The 22704-nt window shown below is 24.6% G+C and overlaps 2 long non-coding RNA genes across 2 annotated transcripts; one reads left to right on the forward strand and one right to left on the reverse strand.

Annotated features, from left to right (window-relative positions):
* Nucleotides 1-914: 914 nt before the first annotated feature.
* On the forward strand, nucleotides 915-14405 carry LOC114132781 (uncharacterized). The gene is made up of 3 exons (XR_003593079.2): nucleotides 915-1367; nucleotides 1554-8910; nucleotides 10590-14405. It is a non-coding gene; the product is annotated as an uncharacterized LOC114132781 (long non-coding RNA).
* A 1935-nt stretch (nucleotides 14406-16340) lies between these two features.
* LOC126551877 (uncharacterized) lies at nucleotides 16341-18845 on the reverse strand. The gene is made up of 4 exons (XR_007605760.1): nucleotides 18695-18845; nucleotides 18513-18631; nucleotides 16979-17079; nucleotides 16341-16889 (listed from the first exon to the last, which is right to left on the reverse strand). It is a non-coding gene; the product is annotated as an uncharacterized LOC126551877 (long non-coding RNA).
* Nucleotides 18846-22704: the final 3859 nt, after the last annotated feature.

Consider the following 22704-nt stretch of genomic DNA (forward strand, 5'->3'; position numbering starts at 1 on the left):
CATTATTTTTTTTAATTGAAACCAACTTTTATTTTTAATGATTAAGGAACAATTAATAACATTGATTTATTGATGAACTTAATTGGTTTATCATTTCTTTTTCTGTACGTGGTGGTGTGCTAGTTAGGAAAATTGTATAGGTGTTTGCAGCTCGAAAATTCTATAGTGACGATATTAAAGTGACTTATATACATAAAAACGTTATTATGTTTATAAATATTAGCATAAATATTTAAAAAAATCTTTACGATTATTATTTTTGTAATTAATACAAAATAACAAAATCGGTTTTATGAAATAATGTTTTTGCATACATAAAGTCCCGTTCTTTGTTAGCTTTTATTTGTTATTTAAAAACGACTGCGATTATTCTTTTGCTTTTATCGATTAATTAGATATAAATGTCTATAAGAAATCACTTAAATGTTGAGGATCGAAGTACTTTATGTGTTCCAAAACCCAATGATTAGATGAACAAAAAAAAAAAAATACATGCTCTCTTAATAATCTATTAATTCATTGCTCCTCTCATAACTTAAGTAAACTTTTTACCAAATATTATAGATATCAACTAGAATAACGTAAGTAATTTACTTACGCCTATGAAAAATATTCATAGTGGTTTTTTTTAGAACTTTTAATCCATAACGTATAATATAATAATATATTAAATTGTTATACGTACGACGTACTTAACTAGTAATATCATAATACCTGTATATAGTAATCGAAGAAAAACATATTGTGTGTGATTGTATACACGACATGCCACACACATATATAGGTATATGTATATAACTTGGGAAATTATATTCCAATATTATCGATATAGGTGTATAATACCCATATAAAATATGTAGGTACATAAATCAGATTAGACGGCCATCGAACGCACATAATACCTACGTATATAACGGCCCTGATGCTTATGATATCAGTCAAGTGACGACAATAATCTAAAATTCTCAAACGACTGGGAACTTTGGGTTTATATTTATCTATTATGGGTGTGAACGGTGTGTGGTAAAAAAAAAATATTCCGCGATCCGCCATCGTGCGACAGCGCGGCAGATGCACTCGGGAACTGCACCGATCAACATCATCGTCTTGACCACGCGCAGAACATTTTTCGTCGCCGTCGAGATGGTTACAACTCGGCATTATAGGAATCTACCTCCTATGTCATACATGAGAGGTGGATTCACTCCTCACACAGATGGTTTATGGCGTGTTCGCGAGTACGAGTAAATTATTTTCATCAAATTCGGAGCACTTCATCCGAAAACGCAGCCTTGTAAGACACGTATCGAACGAAACGAAATATGAGTTTGTGACCAACGCACGCGTTTACCTACCAGTTACGAATAGTAAGTAATTTGTTGTACCTATTATGTAACTTATGAAATCACGATTAAAAAAAAAAAATAATAATAATAAAAACTTCTAAGACGTTCAATACAATTTTTCAAAGAATAAAATCACAATACATTATTTAACGTACCTATCATTTTAAAATTTCTAATGTGAATTTTTATTTTTTTTAACTTCTTTAGATATTTTTTTTCATCCGTTGTCAAGAATAGTTTTTTTGGCTATCAATATCTGGCAACAAAAAATACGTAACAATGAGAAAAGAAAATATCAATTGTCGGTTGAAGGTAAATTAACCATTTAACTTTAAGTGTACGAGTACAACATCGAGCTCAAAAAAAGTATGATTAAATGCTTAAATCGAACAATAATACGATAATTATATACGTTATATAATTATATCTATTATTCTCAATAATGTGCCCCTAAATAAATCTGTTTCAAGAATAAAAAAAAAATACTGTTAGTACCTATTATTGTAAAAACGATTTAGCATTTAAGTAAATTTATTTATATTTGCATTGCAATACATAATAAATAATAATATATGTGTAAATATAATATATAAAGGCGTGTGCACGAAACATAGGAATTGTGAAGCTATCTAAAACTGCTTGAATAGATATTGTTTATTATAAGACACAGATTAATAAATTTAGGGACATCACAATTTAATGTAATCTCTATCCAAAAAAATAATAACAATAAAAGGAAAAATTAAATTAAATAACAAAATCCTTTTTTAATTCACCGTGAAAAATAATAATTTAAAAATAAATGCCAGAGCCAGATAAAAACGGCGACCCACTATATAATGACCCCTATGTTATGTATACACTTGCGATTTAGTTTTATATATTTTTCTCACGGTAGATCTGATAAACTTTTTATTATTCATGTTAATTTCTCTCAATTATCAAAGTTATAAAATAAATTATTATTTAATCAAAAATATCAGTATTAAATTGATATTCAATCGAAGCGCACACAGGTTGCAAGTGTTTGGCTATGTAAACCCCCTAAAAATACCAGGCCCGTAGCCAGACCAAATTTTCAAGTGGGGCAAAGTAAACTTTTTTGGGGGGGCATTATATATAAAAACAATGTCTTTCTTATATTTTTAATATTTTTAGGGGGGCAACGCCTCCTCTCGCCCCCCCCCCCCCGTGGCTAAGGGCCTGAAAATACATATATTTATCGTAATCTACCTATGAAAAAATTCAGCACACGCCTGCTATGTGTATAAAAATTATTGTAAAATGTATAACTATAGTAATAGGTGAAAAAAAAAGGTAAAAATATATAAGAATATTTAATGAGTTACGTTTATTCGAAATTAAAATATTATTACTGTTATTAGGGTTCCGTACTGTAAAACGGGACCCTATTACTTTGGCTCCGCTGTCCGTCCGTCCGTCTGTCTGTCACCAGCCTGTATTTCATAATTTTCACAGATGATGTATTTGTGTTGCCGCCATAACAATACGATGGAAATTTGTAGTTGTTTCGTTCTCATGGTACGGATCCCTTCGTGCGCGAGTCCGACTCGCACTTGCCCGGTTTATTATTATTATTTTCATTACTTATTAAATTATAGTTATCTTAACTGCACATAAAAAAAAAATTTATAAGTATCTAAAATATGTATGATATGCATTATTTTATGTATTAAAATATTTTTTTATTCGATTCGCGGTATAAGTAATTTGTTAGGAAAGGCAAATTGATTTCTGTGTTGAAATAATAATAATTATAACAATTATAAACATTATGACTAGTCGACAGTGGCGTAGCTAGACACTTTTTCTTGAGTAGGCCCGATATTTTGATGTAACTAGGTAAGGATTATCAATGAATATTTTTATTAAATAAAAATTGACAGAATATCGTATATACTATTATACATTTATTATACGCACATCACATACATTTATTTTAAATTTTAAAACTAATATAGTCGTATAGACTACACATGCAATACGATATAAAATATTTATTTTTAGAAAAAGTGGGTAGGCCTGGGCCTACCAAGTCTACCCGCTAGCTACACCACTGCTAATCGATCTAAAACAATATATTGTATTTTATATTTTTAATTGTATATTTTTGATAATTTAGATTTATGAAGTACCTAATTGCATATTAATTTCAGTTTTTAGAACAATAAATTTCGAGTATTAGTTATACGTATAATACAATTTCATCGTGTTTTTTATTTGTATTAAAATCATTGCATTACCAATCAATAGTAAATAGTAATACATACACAAATATACATCTAAATCAGAGTTTCCCAAAGTGGGTGATAAAGCTATCCAGGGGGGCGATGAAAGTTACAAGCTTAATTAATTTTTTAATGTGTACCTACTTATATATACCAATACATTTTTCTTTATAAGCTCTAGTAATAATATTCGTTTAACTAATCCAAGTAATATGTATTAATTTTAATAAATAGTTATTTTTTTTTTTAATGTAATATTATTTATATATTTTTCAATAAACTTTTATGTAATTAACATTTAACATAATTTGATATCATATTAAAGTAAATCGTACCTACATATAGTATCTTAGAAATAAACAAATTAATGTGAATAGTATACTCTTAAAAATCTTTTACTCGATATTGATAAACAATTGTTGAAAGAATTTAATTATTTTATAAATAAATAAGTATATAAAATTCATTTTTTTTCAAAACTTTAATATTTTTACGGAGTACCTGTTATAGTTCAATTTATTATTATTAAAATCGTTTACACTAAAGATTTAATGGACACGAATTACCTACAATTTTAAATACTAAAATATTCAAAACATATTCATAAATCTCCTAGTCGTGGCTAATAACTTCATATCATACAAAAATTTACATTAATTTTTATTACACATGTTCGTCGATCGTCATCACAAGTCGTTTTTATATTATAACCATTGAAAATTATATTCATAATACATTATAATGTATTTGTGTTCATATTTTCATAAGTCGCAATAATTGAGGTAGATAATGGATATAATAAAGCTAACCATCTATCGGTATATTATTGAGGGTTCGCCAATAATTTTTTCGACACAGGTATCTTGTTATTGTCCGCAGTTAATATTAAATTTCTATAATGTTTATTTCAATGTCACTCAGCGACTTTATTACTCTATAGTTGGCTATAATGTGTATAATATTATCTTTAAAGTATAATTACGGTGCTGTGTAATGTCCACGAGAGCACGTGTTTAAGTAATAAATTACTTCGTCACTGCAGTATAACTACGATAACATTTTCTAAAATCGTCACGATTTATCCCAAAAATTATTTTGAAACTCATCAAATTACTTCGTTTTTGCGACCATGCTTACTTTCTACTAGAAAAATAAAAAATATTTATCATTAATTTTCTTAATAATTAGATAAAACTAGCAAAAATAACTTAAAAACTGAAATATTTTCTCAAAATCGTGGTTTTTCACAACATAGTACATACCTACATATATATTGTTTTAGATTCTTAGTGAATCCACTCGAGTAATACATGTATTAATTTTACAATAACATGTGTTTTATTTTCTGTCTGTCGTCAACTTCTGAATCAATTACAATAGTAAATAGCTACTTTGATATTCATGTATTAAGATTGTTTCTGGTAGAAAATTAGATATAGTTGATCCTTTGGGGAGGAGGAAGATAGTTATAACTTATAAGTTAAATATAAAACTAGTATTCAACAAAATCAAATTTGTTTTTTTAAAACTTAATAACCACAGGTAGTTATTAAACATTTTTACCAAGTATTTAAATTTGCATTTTCTATGTAACATAAAGTTTTCAAAATACATTGAATCTTTTCAAGCTATTATTTATAAACATTTGAAAATTTCAAGTTCTTATTTTTATTTTTAATTTTTTAATAATTAATATCAATGAAAATTTTCAATGATTTATCATTGAATTCAAATTTTAAATTTAACCCAACCATTAGTCATTACAATTTAAGTCCACTCGACAGATACTGTATATAATTTTGAAAGCTTAATATTCTCGTTTCCTTTTCGGTATTCAGTCTTCTTCTATATTTAACATATAAATAGACCTAATTCACGGTTATCGCCACACACACGAGCGCACACAACATGTATTGGTGAGCGGACTTAGTGGTCTCAAAAAAAAAAGATAACAATAACTATATCACATAACAATTTCATTTTTAATTTATAACCGACGACGCCCCAGGGAGATGCGATATACAGATTGAAAACCACTGTTATATGCGATATTTCTATGAAACTTTTAATCCATTTTTTTTTTAAATTTCTAAAACTGTAAGAGCTCTGACTACATGGTTACATAGTTTATACCTACCTATTTGCTTTATTTTTTTTTATATATATTAGTTTTATTACACGTTATTCTTAAAACAAAATTATAATAATTTTTTTCTAGTCAAACTCCGACAACGGTCATTTGCTATACCAGTCTAGTATTTTATGTTCGTAACTGTAAACTGTAAATTATGGTACTGTAGAAGTCGTAATGACTTCGACGCTAAGATTATTGATAATTTCTTTTTACCGAAAATGTGTTGGTTAGTCCGTGTTTTCGAAATTATTATTAGTTCTTCCGCACTGTTCGTACTTATTTCAGTATCGCGCTAATATCGACAGTTGGTGGATTGGGAAACGTGTATGCCAAGACTTGACATTGGCTAGAATTCAAAAGTCACAGAAACTATTGAGTCCGTTTTTTTGAGATTATTGGTTCTTCCGCACAGTTCGTACTTATTTCAGTATCGCACTAATATAAATTGACAGGTGATAGATTTGAAAACGTGTATGCCAAGACTTGACATCACTAAGATTCAAAAGTCACTGTAACTACAGTCTACAGTCCGTGTTTTCGAAATTATTGGTTCTTCCGCACAGTTCGTACTTATTTCAGTATCGCACTAATATTGACGGGTGATTAAGCAACTTCTAGTACATTGCTAGAATTCAAAAATCACAAAAAACTAAAGTCAGTGTTATCGAGATTATTAGTTCTTCCACACTGTTCGTACTTATTTCAGTATTACGCCAATGACAACAAACTTAGGAGTTAAATAAACCGCTCTTTTTATATAGTTATAACTTATAACTCAAAAACAAATCATTGTAATTACTTGAAATTTTCACCAAATGTTTATATAAGTGTTATTTATATACAAAATATTAAATATATATTTAATATATTATATTAAATATTCAAAATATTTTAGTGTTTTTTTTGCGTTATTTAAAGAAAATTAGAATTTTCGATTTGTCTAAGTTTTTGTTTTTAAATGTCGATAAACAAACTTAGGATGCCAAAAAAACTTGAAAATTTAATACAACGTTTCTTATACATTATTCTTATTGTAGTTCAAAAAAATCAAAAATTGTTAGTCACAATTTTTTTATAAGCATTTAAAGTTTAAATTTTTATGAAATATGTCAAAATTGAGAAAATTTACATGTAATTTTATACTTGAAAATTTATCAAATTGTTTGTATTTATATCTAAGGTTAAAAAATTAAACACCAAATTGTCCATAAGTTTTCCTTCAAATAGGTAGTTAAGAAAACTCGAAGCGTCATTATAGGAAAAATGTTATGCATTTTTAATAGCGTTTAAATTTTAAGTTTTTACGAAATCGCGTAACGATAAAACGGTAACGATTTATCATCAAATGATTTTCAATATTTTTATTATTCAAAAAGCATAAATCATAGATGCTTGAAAATTTCACCAGTTCTTTAGAATAGCATTTTCTTTACATAATTTAATTTTCAAAATAGTTCCCTTAATTTTAGGCTATTTATAGGCATTTGAAATATTCATTTTTTTTTAGTTTTTTATTTATATATATAACAATAAAAAAATGTTGGCTTAGTCAAAATACTTGAAAATTGATTAGAAAGTTCCTCATAAGTTGGTCTTATAGTGATTTAAAAAATTATAAGGAATACTTAGGCACAATTTTTTTTATTAGCGTTTGAAGTTCAAATATTGTGAAATATTTGTAAAAACCATGAATATTTGCAAATAATTTTGTAGTTAAAATGTATAAATAATTTTGTATAAGTAGCTAAGAGTTGAAAATTTAATTTAAGATTTTCCATAAGTTTGGCTTACAATAATTATAAGAGAATTTTAAAAAATGTATCTTAAGTTTAAATTTATACGAAATCTAAAATTCACGCGTAAAATATCGGTTTACTATCAAATAATTTCAGATTTTTGTTAGGTATAGTTAAAAATTATTAGTCGGAGAGACTTGAAACAAGTTGTGAACCAGTTGTTTAAATTGCCATTTTCTGTACATAATTTAATTATTCAGGTATAAGGTCATTAAAACATAAACCATCTTTTAGTATTTTATCATTTAATTTTTAAATACCTACCTAATTTTTATATGGATAGATACATTTTATATCTAATAGGTATCTACGCATAACTTGCAATTGGACATTCTATAATAGGGTATTGAATAATGATTGTTTTCTATAAATTTATAAGTAACTCGAGTCTATCGTCGTATGTAAAATGCAAATAGGTAAATTATTTTTATTATAGGTACTTTAGCTAGCTTCCACGCTAAAATACTATTTTGAAATTGAAGAACATTGTTTTGTTTTAACAATTTTAAGACTATAAATTTATAAGTAACTCGACCGAGATCACACTGTGTCCACATCGAATCTACAAAACCATTAATATAATTCAAACCCATATTTTTACTACGTGTTATCACTACTGACTAACAGGTACACGTAGTTGAAGTATCGAAAAAATGTTTAAATAGAAAACTTTCTTATATACTTGCTCTAAAACTAAAAATCCTATTATTATTTTAGATTCTGGATGAAGTGATGAATGTATTGATTTTACAATGATGTGTGTTTTTTTGGTTTTTGTGTCTGTGTGCATTACTTGTCGAAATAATGTTTATCCATTTAAAAAACTTCAGAGGTATAGTTTCCAAATGCAAATTTAATATCCTTAGTGCATTAAAGATGTCAAAAGTAAGCAGTTTCCAGTAGTTTTAAAAATAATCAAGAAAAGCCACAAAATAGTGACGGAAAAACTGGACATTTTACACAAAACCAGTTTTCGACAAAATTGATTTTTTTCTATATAATTATATCTAAAAACGAATCACTGTAAATACTTGAAATTTTTACCATATGTTTGTTTTAGTGTTATCTATACACGGTTAAGTTTTCAAAATATTCTAGCTTTTTTGGCTATATCTAGACAGCTGAAATTTGAAATATGTCAAAATCGTGAAAATTTGCAAGTAATTTTGTAGTTGAAAATTCATTAAAAATGTTATATTTAAATCTAAGGTTAAAAAATTCAACATTATAGGTAAATATTATATGAGAGTCTGAATTATAAAATTTTATAAAATTGCGTATAACGATTTCAATAATTCCTCAAACGGTTTTAAATATTTGTTATTATTCAAAAAATATAAATCATAGATAAATGTAAAATACATTTACAATTTTTTATGTTATAGGTATAGAACCTTAACTAGCTTCCGTGCTAAAATACTGTTTTAAAATTGTAAAATATTGTTTTGTCTTAACAGTTTTAAAACTATAAATTTATAAGTAACTCGACCGAGATCACATTGTGTCAACAGCGAATCTATAATAAATCCATCAATGTATTTCCTTTCTACATTTTTACAGCGTAATATTTCTAATTCATTATTCAACACTAAGTTTTCCTTCAAATAGCTTTAGAGAAAACTCGAAGAGCCATTATGGGAAAAATGGTATGTGTTTGTTAATAGGGTTTGATCGTTATGTTTTTACGAAATCGAGTAACGATAACGATTTATCCTCAAACGATTATAAATATTTTTTGTTTTTATTCAAAAATTGTAAGTCGTAGCCCGTAGGTACATGAAAATTTCACCAGTTTTTTAGGTTGACATTTTCTTTACATAATTTAATTTTCAAAATATTTCGCTTATTTTAACGCTATTTATAGGCATTTGAAATATTTGTTTTTGTTTAGTTTTTTTTTTTTTTTTAATATCGATAAAATTTGTTTCGCTAAGTCCAAGAATAATTTTATCCTTAGTTTAAATATTTACGAAATCTAAAATTCACCCGTAAAATAACAATTTACTATCAACTAATTTTAGTGTTTTGTTGTAATTAAAAATTACTAGTCGGAGAAATTTGAAACATACGCCAGTTGTTTACATTTTCTGTACGTGATTTAATTTTGGGGTATTTAAGTCATTAAAACATAAATCATCTTTTTCACCACCCAATTTAAAATATAATATATTGTATATTATCCTAGGCTGACAAATTAACTCCGTTCAGAATCGTTTTTTGTATACAATAAGACCTATCATTGGATTCAAATTTAATACTCATATATATAATAGTCCATACGGCACCTAATGTACAGCAGAGCGGTAGCCACTTGACCACGCTTTTTTATCACCATATGGAACAGTAAAAATATTTTGATTTTAAACTTGAGGGTAGTTCCTGATGCAAAATTACTAAAATCTTACATAAAATCCTATACCTAAAAATCGTTGGAATTTACAATCACCAATATGTATTTCACTTAAGACATACACGTACATAATCACATAAATATTTATTAAAAATTATGTTTCTGATACAGAGATTATTATTACTTATTAGTATTGGTATTATTACCATTTAATTTTTAAATACTTAATTTTTATATGAATTGGTAGGGTTACCAGGTTTTAAAATCACCAAACCGGAACATCATATTAATAAATAAAAATATTTTTTTTTTACATAAACTACATTTATTTCATTTACATTTATTAGTTATAAGTTACTTTTGATATTTTTCTGTTGAATGGATTTTTTTTCAATACAGCTAGATTATTCTTAATTTTTTCATAAAATTCATTACAAATTAGACCAAAATTGTTTCGTTGTTCAATAATACAATATTAAAGTTATTTTCGTTCGGTTTCCGTTAAACCAGGACAAAATGAATGACCGGAACGTCCTAATCAAACCAGGACGAATGGCAAGCCTATGAATAGGTGTATATTATACCTAGTATCTACGCATGACTTGCATTGAACTTTCCTATAATAGGCACTGAATAATGATTTTTCTACAAATTTATAAGTAACTTGAGTCTAACGACGAATGTAAAATACTTTTACAATTATTTATGTTATAGGTATAGATACCTTAACTAGCTTCCGTGCTTAAATACTGTTTTAAAATTGTAAAATATTGTTTTGTCTTAACAGTTTTAAAACTATAAATTTATAAGTAACTCGACCGAGATCACATTGTGTCAACAGCGAATCTATAATAAATCCATCAATGTATTTCCTTTCTACATTTTTACAGCGTAATATTTCTAATTCATTATTCAACACTAAGTTTTCCTTCAATAGCTTTAGAGAAAACTCGAAGAGTCATTATGGGAAAAATGGTATGTGTTTGTTAATAGGGTTTGATCGTTATGTTTTTACGAAATCGAGTAACGATAACGATTTATCCTCAAACGATTATAAATATTTTTTGTTTTTATTCAAAAAGTGTAAGTCGTAGATACATGAAAATTTCACCAGTTTTTTAGGTTGACATTTTCTTTATATAATTTAATTTTCAAAATATTTCGCTTATTTTAATGCTATTTATAGGCATTTTAAATATTCTTTTTGTTTACTTTTTTAAAATACTCAAAAATTGAATACAAAGTTCCTCGTACGTTAATATTATTGTGATTTAAAAGTTATGAGAATACATAGAAACTTTTTTTATTAGCTTTTGAAGTTCAAATATTGACAAAAATTCATCAAAATCATGAATATTTTCAAATTATTTTATACCTATATATAATTCATAAACATTTTCAATAAGTAGCTAAGAGTTGAAAATTCAATATAAGATTTTCCATAGTTTGGTTTACAATAATTAAAAAAGAAGTTAAACAGTGACCAATTAAAAATTTTTATCTTTAATTTAAATTTTTACGAAGTCCAAAATTCATTTGCAAAATAACGATTTACTATCAAATAATTTTAGATATTTGTTAATTATTATACTTAAAAATTATTAGTCGTAGAAACTTGAAATATACTCCAGTTGTTTAAATTGACATTTTCTATACCTACGTCCTACATGATTTAATTTTTAGGTATTCGGGTCATTAAAACATAAACCACCTTTTTCGCCACCAAGTTAAGGTGGAAAATACACCTACAATTCATCTTTATTCAGAATCGTTTTTCGTATAATATAATGATACTTATCATTGAATTCAAATTTAACGCTCCTAATAATTATATAATAGTGATCCACACGACATCTAATGTACAGCTTTTTAAAAACACAACTTTAAATTAATTTTATATTTTATTTATCGATAGAACTTTTAGAAGTACATACGTACCTGATTTATTTTGCCAGTTAAATAATACTTGATTCAAATATGTAATATCTTTGTATTTGAAAAAAATTCGAATAATTAAAAAAAAAAAACCTCGAAATATATAACTATACCCAAAAAGATAACATTTAAAATTATTTAGTAATTTTTTTTTATTTGAAGTCCTACTCCAAAAGATATAATATGTAATTATATATAATATATACTTATTGGAATTTATTTCTAGTAGGTAGGCGTTAAATCGGTCATATAACATAGATACAGAGAAACTTCATACTATATCGTAGTGTACAACTATTATTTAAATTAAAGCTGAAATTAGGTAAATCAAACATAACCCAAATAATTGTAACTAACTCCTTATTCAAAATTGTTGAATTCGCGGCTGATATTTTGAAATTTTGTTAGTCACTTGTCCATGTTAAAAGGTACTTATTAGTAGGTACAAATTATTATAAATTTTTATTTAAAAAAATTATCATAAAACTATGTCTTAGAATCTTTTTTTGTTAATCAAACATTTATCAAGTTATACAACCAATCTATATAATAAGCTAATATATAAATTATAAGAAATAATTTTATATTGTTTCTTAAAAGTAATTGCAAAAGTCATAAATTCTTTATAGCATTTTATTAAATGCAAAATACAGACTAAACTTCAGTACAAATTCAACCATTTTACTTTGAAAAATTTTTGTAAATTGGTAACGTATTTTTTACTCACTAATGTGGTAATAGGTAATAATCTCATTATTTGTAGAATAATATAAATACATTTTTATTATTATAAAGTAACAAATCAATTTATCAATCTATACTTATTTATAAACTATTTGAAATAGCTCTAAAATTATAGTTAGGTGCCTTGTACGTGGTTATATTTATCAATTTTGTTTAAAGTTTTTACACATTTTTTAAATTATTTTAAGCAATTTATTTTGGTTTATTGCCTTGAAATTTATTTTACCAATACCTATATAAAGTAAAATCATGTTCTTCATTTTAAAGACAAAATGATGATTCAGTGATACCTACTATAGTTATACATTTTATAAATTTTAACTTATTATAAATTGTTTATGTTTGTATGAATTATATATTTTTTAAATGTAAATCAATGAAAATGAATCGTTTTGAATTATAATTGTATATTATTTAAGTTTTGATTATTAATTAATATATGTACCAATTTAGTTTTAAGTGTTATGGGTGCCTATAAACATAGTGAATACTAGAATTTTGTTTTCATGTGAAAACATATTTTGAAAAAAAAGTATTAAAATTTAAGCATTATAACTGAATTTAATACTGTTGAATATTATGCAATGTTTGGTAGGTATATAAATAAAAAGATGTTTAAATACCCACATGTTTACACTTATAATACCTAAATATAATAATGTGTGTGTGTTTTTTTAAATAAAATAATGTGTCCCACTACAAGTTTTGTGTGGGACAATAGAATATATGTATTGTATCTATACCAAAAGTGTATAGTGTAATATAATTTTTAAATGTATATAATAAAGGAAGTATAAGTTTGGACAGTTAGATAAATTTAAATGGAAATATGTACCTATACTTATTTGATAGCATTATTATAATGGTTAGTTTGATGAAAAATATCAAACTGTTAAAAAGTGTAAGAAAACATTAATTGTAAAAAAAAAGTGAATGTTAGATTTTGTTTTGAATTCAAATCTTAACAAATTATCTAACAACTATCCTCAATTTAAATTGGATAGTATCTACTACCTATACCACAACAATAAGGTTTAGATTGATTTTGTTCAATTTTATTCTATAAAATAAATGTAGATTCCAACATTGATTTATCTATAGTGTTGGACATTAAGAATTCATATCAACTAATTAAACAAGATACATTAATTCAATACCTGCCTAAGTATGCATGTATGTATTTATGTATATAAATATAAACATTGTACATGTCCAATACTTATAACTTAAAAGTATTATAATATATTATTAAAAAAATATCAATATATTATATGCAATGAAGGAAACACTACTCTAGGTACTTAATACTTAGTCACTTATACAGGAAAACGTAAAAAAAAAATAGTTAAGTATAACAAACAATATACCTACCGAATTATTGCTAATACAACTTTAATGTATTTCAAATGCATAATTTGAGGCATTTCTTCAATAAAAAATAAACTTTTATACATTATACATTACAGTAAAACCACTCTATAACGGACCCTCTATTAGATGGAATCCTCCTTATAACAAAAAATTTAAATAGTCCCAGTACCAAAAATATAATATAATTCTACTTCCCTATAATGGAAAAAAAATTATTGGCCCCAAGCGATTCCATTATAAAGAGCTTTTACTGTATATCCGTATTATAGGCACCTTATAATATTATTGTAACGATTATAATTAATTATTTAAAACATATAAACATATGTCTATCATACAAAATTATTGTTTTCAAACTTGCATGTACTATTATTATGTATAAATTTCCAATTAAGTTAAGTTGTTTTTTAATAAATATAATAGATTATGTAAGTTAAAAATTGCAAATTTTTGTATTTTAATAAAGAAAAAATATTGTTATTTATGTTTATTTATCATAGAGATTAAAAATCTACCTTTGTTAACTATTCATTATTGTTAATAAAAACTAAATGTAAAATAAATAATGAATATAATATTATGTTGCATTTACTAAAAGAATGTTTATTTATAAATACTATTGGTTGTAAGATAAACAATAATAAATCATTTATTTACCTTCCTTTACAATTAGTGAAATATTATACTATTACAAATAAATAAAATCAAACTGATTAAGTAAATTAGTAAATTGTTTATTCTTTTTTTAAAGATTGAAATGTTTAAAATAATAGTTTATCAGTTGACATAGGTAACCACTCAATTTGTGCCATATTTTTAGACAAATTTGATTTCATTAATAGGTATAAAATAGGTATAGTGATTTTATAATATGATTTTATTTGTGTACAGTTTATATCAGAAAATATTTTCAGTTACAATAAATGCTTGAAAATTTAATACAAACTTTCTCATAAGTTCTTTGAGCAAATTAAAAATCTCATAAATAAAAACGCACTAATTTTGTTATAGTAATTTCAAATTTAAATGTCAATTGAAATTGGGTATTTAAATCGAAAATAATGAATTTAGTTGTAGTTGTTAGATAAGTATTCAAAAATTTATTTGTGATAGAAATTTGAATCTTTTTCATAGTATATTATTATTTACTTGACAAAATTAAATTTTAGTAATATTAAGATTAATTGTATGCAATACCACAAACCTATTTATATCTGTCTATGGTACATAAATATTGACTTATAAGTTATAGTATGTTAAATTATAAAATTAGTATAGAACATATGCAATTTTTTTTGGTAAAAAAATAGTTTTATGTATACCAAATTACTAAGAGCAATACAAATACATAATAAAATATCTTTAAAAACATAGGCTGATAGACCATCCCTATTAAAAATCATTTTTCTTTGTATAGGTACAACAATTAGGTTTGTTATCCATTACAGTGACCTACTTAAGAGGACGCTTCAACTACATGTGTTTTTCTGTCTTACAAACATACCATATAGTAAAACCAACTTCACACGAACAAGGACTTCTTGAGCTGTAATTCAAGTAAAGCAACCAAATTTTCACATTAAAATGAGGAGATTTTGAACTGTGCAACATCATGTTAGAACTACAAAAAAGTACTTATTCTTTAAAAATTCATTATTTTTGTGTTTTTCTAACTTAATTCTTAAATTTTTTGAAGTTCTGATAACAAAAAAATAAAAATTATGTTTTACAGTTCAAAATCTCCTCTTTTTAGTGTAAAAATTTGGTTGCTTTACTCAGACTGCAGCCCGAGTGAAACAATTTTTACTATCTTGTACATTTTTAAGACGAAGACAGCCCATGCGGGTGAAGCATCATCTTAATGATAAAGAACACTGGATATGTACTATACAATAGAATGACTTAGAAGTTAGGGTTAAGTTTCTTTTTATTGTATTTTAAAGTCATGCAGTTTTAATTGAATAAAATAATTTGCTGTTACAATTAATATTTAGAATTTAATTGATACACATAAGTATTCAAATCATATATAATTGCAATTATTAATACACACTTCATGAAAAAATTACAGATTATAAGATGCAAGGAGGAGAATGGTAAGTAACCAATATTACAGTAAAACATATTGTAATAAACCAATAAATAATAAATAACATAGCAAAATTATTTAGTCACAATGAAACAATATTTATTTATTTATTTATTTTATTAAAATATAAAAATAAATATTAAACTAATTTCTAGAATTGTGTATATTAATATAATACTATTACCGATTTCTGAGTATTATAAAATATAATATGGTTATAAAAAATTCTAATAAAATGTAAAATGAAATGTAACCATACATTTTTGTATGTTATGAATGAATGTTGAATGTTTTAATGAAAATATATAATTAAATAATTATAGGCAACATAATATCTATTTGGGTTATAAACATTAAAAACAATGGAATATGAAGAAAATGTAAAAGTGTTAATAGTGTATTATATTAAAATATTAAATAAATTTTATAAAATTTTAATATAATATAAATTCAAACTTATAATATAGATACAGATATGATACAATCAAGCTTAAAATAATGCTACAGATACACTAAAAAAGTAAAAAAAAATATTGACTAATCATTATAATATTGAGATAAATTTATATATTTCCTTTTTCATTGAACAAATAAAAACAATTACCAAATCATCATAGCATAATACACTATAGTACGATGATATTATATTATTTGAAGCTACTATGAACTTTTAATATTTATTAGTAACTGGTCACTGGAAGGTATATATATTAAAATTTCATTTACAATAATCAAGTATTTTATTTTATTCAATGAAATAATGATAAAAATATCTCACTTATAATTTATTATTCCATGTGGCAACACAGAAAGAAAGATTGTCTGGAACTTGAGTTACAATGATGAACACTTTTGTGAAAGAAATAAGCTGAGACCTGAAACAATTTTTATTTTTTACTGATTACTACCTAATAATTTATTATATTTTATTTGATGAAATAGAAGATGATAATAAATGTATTACCTAAAATTAAGTTTGTTTAGAATTCCATCTAAAGGGTTTACTTTAAAATGTAAACTAGTGTTGATTAGTTGAATATAGTTTTGACAGACTTTGGGCTTTACCTGTCACATATTATTATAGTATATTAAATTAAAAAAATTCTAGATTATTCAAATCAAAACTCAAAATATGATGTAAAAAAAAAGCTAAAATATTTATTCACAATATACTAATTTAAGGTACTCCAGAAATGGAGTAAAAATTTCAGGATTATAAATCATTATACCTGCATATGTTGTTTCCTTCATACATACACTATACACACCAAATATTAAATTTTATGTTTAAAATAATCTATTTAATCATATTATTTTTAAATTTCTTGTTAATTAAATTTAAATTTCTTTTATTATTATACCACAACAAACATATTAAAACACCATAGCTAGAATAATTTCAAGAGTATTTACACAAAAAAAGCAAAAAATATTAGCTTATTTGGAATAAGAATGACATGAAATAAATGTATACATAAAAATTAGATTTCTATCTCATGTACATAAAAAAGCATATAATTTAAAATCTGAGTCCAAATAATAACCTATATATTATTTTATATAACTCTATATGTTTTGTAATTATCAACAATTATTAGTGTGCCTGTTAACACAGTAATAACTATTGTTATTATTTATTTGAATTATCTATAAATAACCAATTATAAAAATGTAAAAGTAAAAAAAAAATAGGTAATATGCCAAATTTAAAATATGATTAAGTCATGTATTAAACTAAAAAAAGAATGTTTGGTAAGTTACTATGGTTACATACTTTACCAGTACTAAAAAAAAACATAGCAATTACTATATTTAAATATTACAGTTATTTAGTTCACAATATACAAATAATTTATTAATGATTTATGTTTTATTTTAGTGATGGTTGTTGGTAAAATTAAAAAATAGTATATCTATTATTTATCCAAAAAATATAATTTTTGATATAGGTATAAAAGTATAGTAATTTTATTTAAATCTTATCTTAATTGACACATACTTGTATAACTGCAATAAATTATTCAATAACTACAGCATTTGTTTGATACATTTACTATTGTATTATAATTGTGTTGTGTGTTGTTTATAGATCAAATCAATTTCAACTTTTGTCATTTAAAATGCCAAAAATACTAAGCACCAATACAAAACTTCAACAATATTATGTTGAAGAGTTTTCTAATGTAGTAAATAGTTTAAAATTGATGAAAAAACATAATTTTATAATATTTGACTGTAGCAAACGAGGTATTTTAAGTCGCTCAACAAAAGTTAAAATTTAGGTTTTGTAACACAACTATCATATTTTCGCATATTTTACCATTTTTTATTGCGTATAAATCCTAGCTTTGATTTCATCATTTCAACTTATGATAATTATCTTATCTGGATCACTATGGATATGAAATTCCAGATAAACATTACATTATTTATAAGTTTTAGATAAATATTAAATTATTTTACAATTAATAATATGGTATAAATTTTACACGACATACTCAAAATTGATTTTATATCAATCGCCAGGAATCAATCTCATTTCATATCCACCAAAAACTGAATAAGTACTTTTAGTACTTGATATAATTGTTAGCTTTGAAAGTTACTATATAAGTACCTATAAGAAAAAATAAAGATCAATATTACTTTTGAACTGATTAATATAGAATGATACACCTACAAGCTACAACTGGTATAAACTATAAATTATTCAGATAATTGATTAAACAAGGAATCTAGATAAAAAAAAAATCTTCCACAAGAATGATTTAAATCAATAGTAAAGACAGTAAAGTTAATAAAAAATTAAGTTATCTAAGTATCAGTCATAGTCCATACACATATTCGTTATCACTCTGATACTAGAACACAAGTGCATGATAATATCTAAATTATTATCTACACTAGTGATACTGCAACAAAATGTGCGCCATAGTGTTATGCCAGCAAATTCTAAAGGAAAATCTTAGATGTAGATGTAGTTACACGACTATTTTTATTTTTATAGTAGTATTAGGCTAATAGACCAATAGGTATTTACATATTTATTTCCTTATTGCTCGTTATAATGTTCATTCTAGTCTAGCACTATAATTATTATTAATTTCCATCAGTGCCTTTAGAATTTAGATAAATATTATACCTACAGTGATTACACTCGGTCGGTATCAATGGAGAAAATTTTGAATATTTGAATATTTTATAAATCATTGTACTTATTTAGTATACTAATATAGTATTTACTCTTTGTTGAGTATAAAATAGTTCTGAACATTAATAATTAAGTAGGTACAAAATATATATTTGAAATCAATTTTATTAATATTCTGTAAAAGTGTACAACTAGGTACCTAGTTACTTGGTAAATTAAATAATTTTAATTAGGTATGGTTTTATTGAACAAATGTGTAGAAAGTGATGTGTAGATACTTTAAAAATATTCAATTACCTATCTTAATCATAGTTTTCAAACTTAAAACCGAGTACAAAAAAAAAAACGAATAGATAGGTACCATATTACCTATATAATGTCCCAATTTTTTACTTTTTATTATTTTTATTGTATTAATATTGGTCTCACATTCTCTTAATATGTTACCAATTCGTATTTCGCATTATTAGTAGTCGATTATACTTATTAGTTATTACTTAGTTTTTAGTAAATCGGATTTCTGGATAAAATATATAATAGGTATGTAGGAATATACTCTGTAGTCTACTATGTAAATCGGTCAAAGTTTAGACCATTTTTCAAAAAAAAAAAATTAGTTGGAAACCAGTCGATAGGAATTACATATTAACAGTCGGACGACGACTGTCGCGGCGACGCATCGCAGCGACCAGTCGCACCTTAGAAACCATACCTTAACAGATATTTAACAAAAAAAATAATAATAATATAAATAAAATAATATACATTAATACATATAAAATAGTTTTTAAAAATATTCACTAAAACTTTAAAGGAGAGGATTAAACCCCCTATATAAGTATCAACTTTAATTGCCTCTATAGTACATATATATTTATGAACATTAATTCACTTCCGGTCTAACAAAATATGTACCTAGCCCGTTTCTTAAGTTGATGCGTCAATAAATAAATTCATCAGTTTCAGTGACCTGTGTATATTCATACGGCTTGCGGGTGCCACTACAACTCTAGGTCACCTCTATACGATTATATACTACCATAATTTGCTAAAATATAATAATAATAGTTATATAGGTATTTTGTGTATTTTTAGTAGGAACTATTTAGTCCTTTTAGCAGGGCCGTATCTAGCATACTTTTTACAATGGGCAAAGCATAAAATTAGCGCGAGTTTTAACTAGTTATATAAAATAATTATATATTTTCATGATGACGAATTAAAAAAAAAATACAGTAAAAAATGTTAAGTTTTAGACACATCCTAAAATATTTTTTTAACACGTATTTTAAATTCCAATAAATAGCTTAAAATTAGTCTGAATATTTAGAAAATTTCCATTTAGCATAAAAAAATGATAATTTAAGGTTTAGTGGTATGTTTTAAGTTACTATAATTAATTATTATTCATACTTTTTGAATTACCTACATATAATAATAATTGTGTGTCTGATTATCCAGTTTTCTAAATAATTTAAAGTTCAGTCACTCATAAAATTATAATAATAATTATAATTATGCTCAACTTTTAGATTCTGAGCGGAGCGAGGAATGTATTGGTTTTACAATGATGTTTATTTCATTTTTATTCTGTTAACACTTTTTCTTCCCCTAAACTTGCTCAAAAGTACAAGACAAGTGTAGCATATTTTTTGAAAGGTAATGTTTTTGAACTGGTACTTTAGAGAGGTCATTTTTGGATTTTCGAAATAGTACTCGAAATAAAAGCGATTAAAGGAGAAAAAACGTACGATATCACGATTTTGTAATGTTAAATAATTACGGACGACTAACTACGGCTTTGTTTATCACCATAGAAATGAATAAAATTAAATAAAAAAGATCCTCTCGTCCGCCCAGAATCGTTTTTTATCGAATGCAATCATTGCATTTAAATCGAATACTTACAGTACAATTACACTATCCTGTCCGAGGACCGAAGGAACGATGGACAAACATCCACCACCGAAATGCGCTGACCTAATTTTTATATATATATATATATAATTATTATAATTAAAAGATATAATATACTTAATATTGAATTTTCAAACTTAAAGTATATAAACATTAAGAAGGGGAAAGTATAGATAACTATACTAGCATTTAAGGCTCTGTAAGTTGTACAGTTAATAGTTGTCGAATGTACCTCATTATTGAGTGAGTCATTTTAATAGTGTACCTATAAACTATTATGTATGAGTTAAGTTTAAATATAACGAATTTCTTACCAGAAACCCCCATCAAAATTTAAAATTGGAGTTAAATAATTGTAAAACAATACCTTTATTGTTTAACTCAAAAACTAAAATTTTATAAATTTTTAACTAAAAAATAATTAACAATTTTTCTCGATTTTGACATTATAAATACATTCATAAAAATGTAGAGTAGATTTTATTTCTTATAGATTAGATTATTTTAATTCCATCGTTAACAACTTATGAGAAACATTTTATTAAATATGCATATTTTATTTCTACAAAAATAAAATATTTTTTAAAGTCCACTACTTTTTTTTTTATTATTATAACAAGATTAGTTGTAATTAATGGTATCTTATTGTACCTATATATATTATTATTATTATTGGATTTGTATCAATTCAATAATATCCCGATTACCTGTCGAAAATATTTCATAGAAAGCATGTATAATATGTACAATGTGTTTATGTGTCGATGTACATAATACACTTATATATATATATATATATATATTTAGATATTACAAATTGAAATTCAATTTCTATATAATGATGTCTCTATCTTGTAAATATTAGATAAAGATTATATTATTAACAAGTATATATATGTATATCTAAATATATTACTATATTAGTGACAACTTATTCATAAAATGAGTTATTAATCATTAATATAATAATATGACACATTATTAAACTAAACTTTAAAATGAATAGATTGAAATATTTTTAGGAAAGGTATCTATTATTATTTGGTCATTACCTGACAGTAACACCTATTGATATTATATAGTAAATAGTAGGTAAAACATCAAATAAAGTCTTGATCTCGATTTTAATTTTTAAAATAATCGAACAAAATTAAGTTTATTACTGTTAAATGGTACTATTAGTACTCATATAGGTAATCAAAACAATATTGTAAGTAAATATGTGTATTGAATAATTTATTTTTAATTTCAAGTGGTCATTTGATTATTTTTATGTTTCAATAATTATCAGTCTTAATTTCAAATTTCAACAAGATAGTGTTATTTATGATGTCGAAATATAATTCCATGTAAACAATTATTAAATAAGTATGACAAAGGAACACTTCAGATAATAATTATTTAAAATGTAACAATAATATTATTGACTTACGATTTATTTGAAAATAATATTATACAAATTGAAATTTTTTTGTTTGGAATACTCATTAAAACTAAAAAGTAATTAAATAATTGAGTATATATCACTTAAATAAATTTTCAAGTGATCTTCAAGACCAGGTCACTATAATTTGTAAAAGCAAATCTTAAATTTACATACCCTTATTCACTCTCAAAAAATA

Source organism: Aphis gossypii, chromosome X (assembly GCF_020184175.1).
Source record: "Aphis gossypii isolate Hap1 chromosome X, ASM2018417v2, whole genome shotgun sequence".
Classification (NCBI taxonomy): domain Eukaryota; kingdom Metazoa; phylum Arthropoda; class Insecta; order Hemiptera; family Aphididae; genus Aphis; species Aphis gossypii.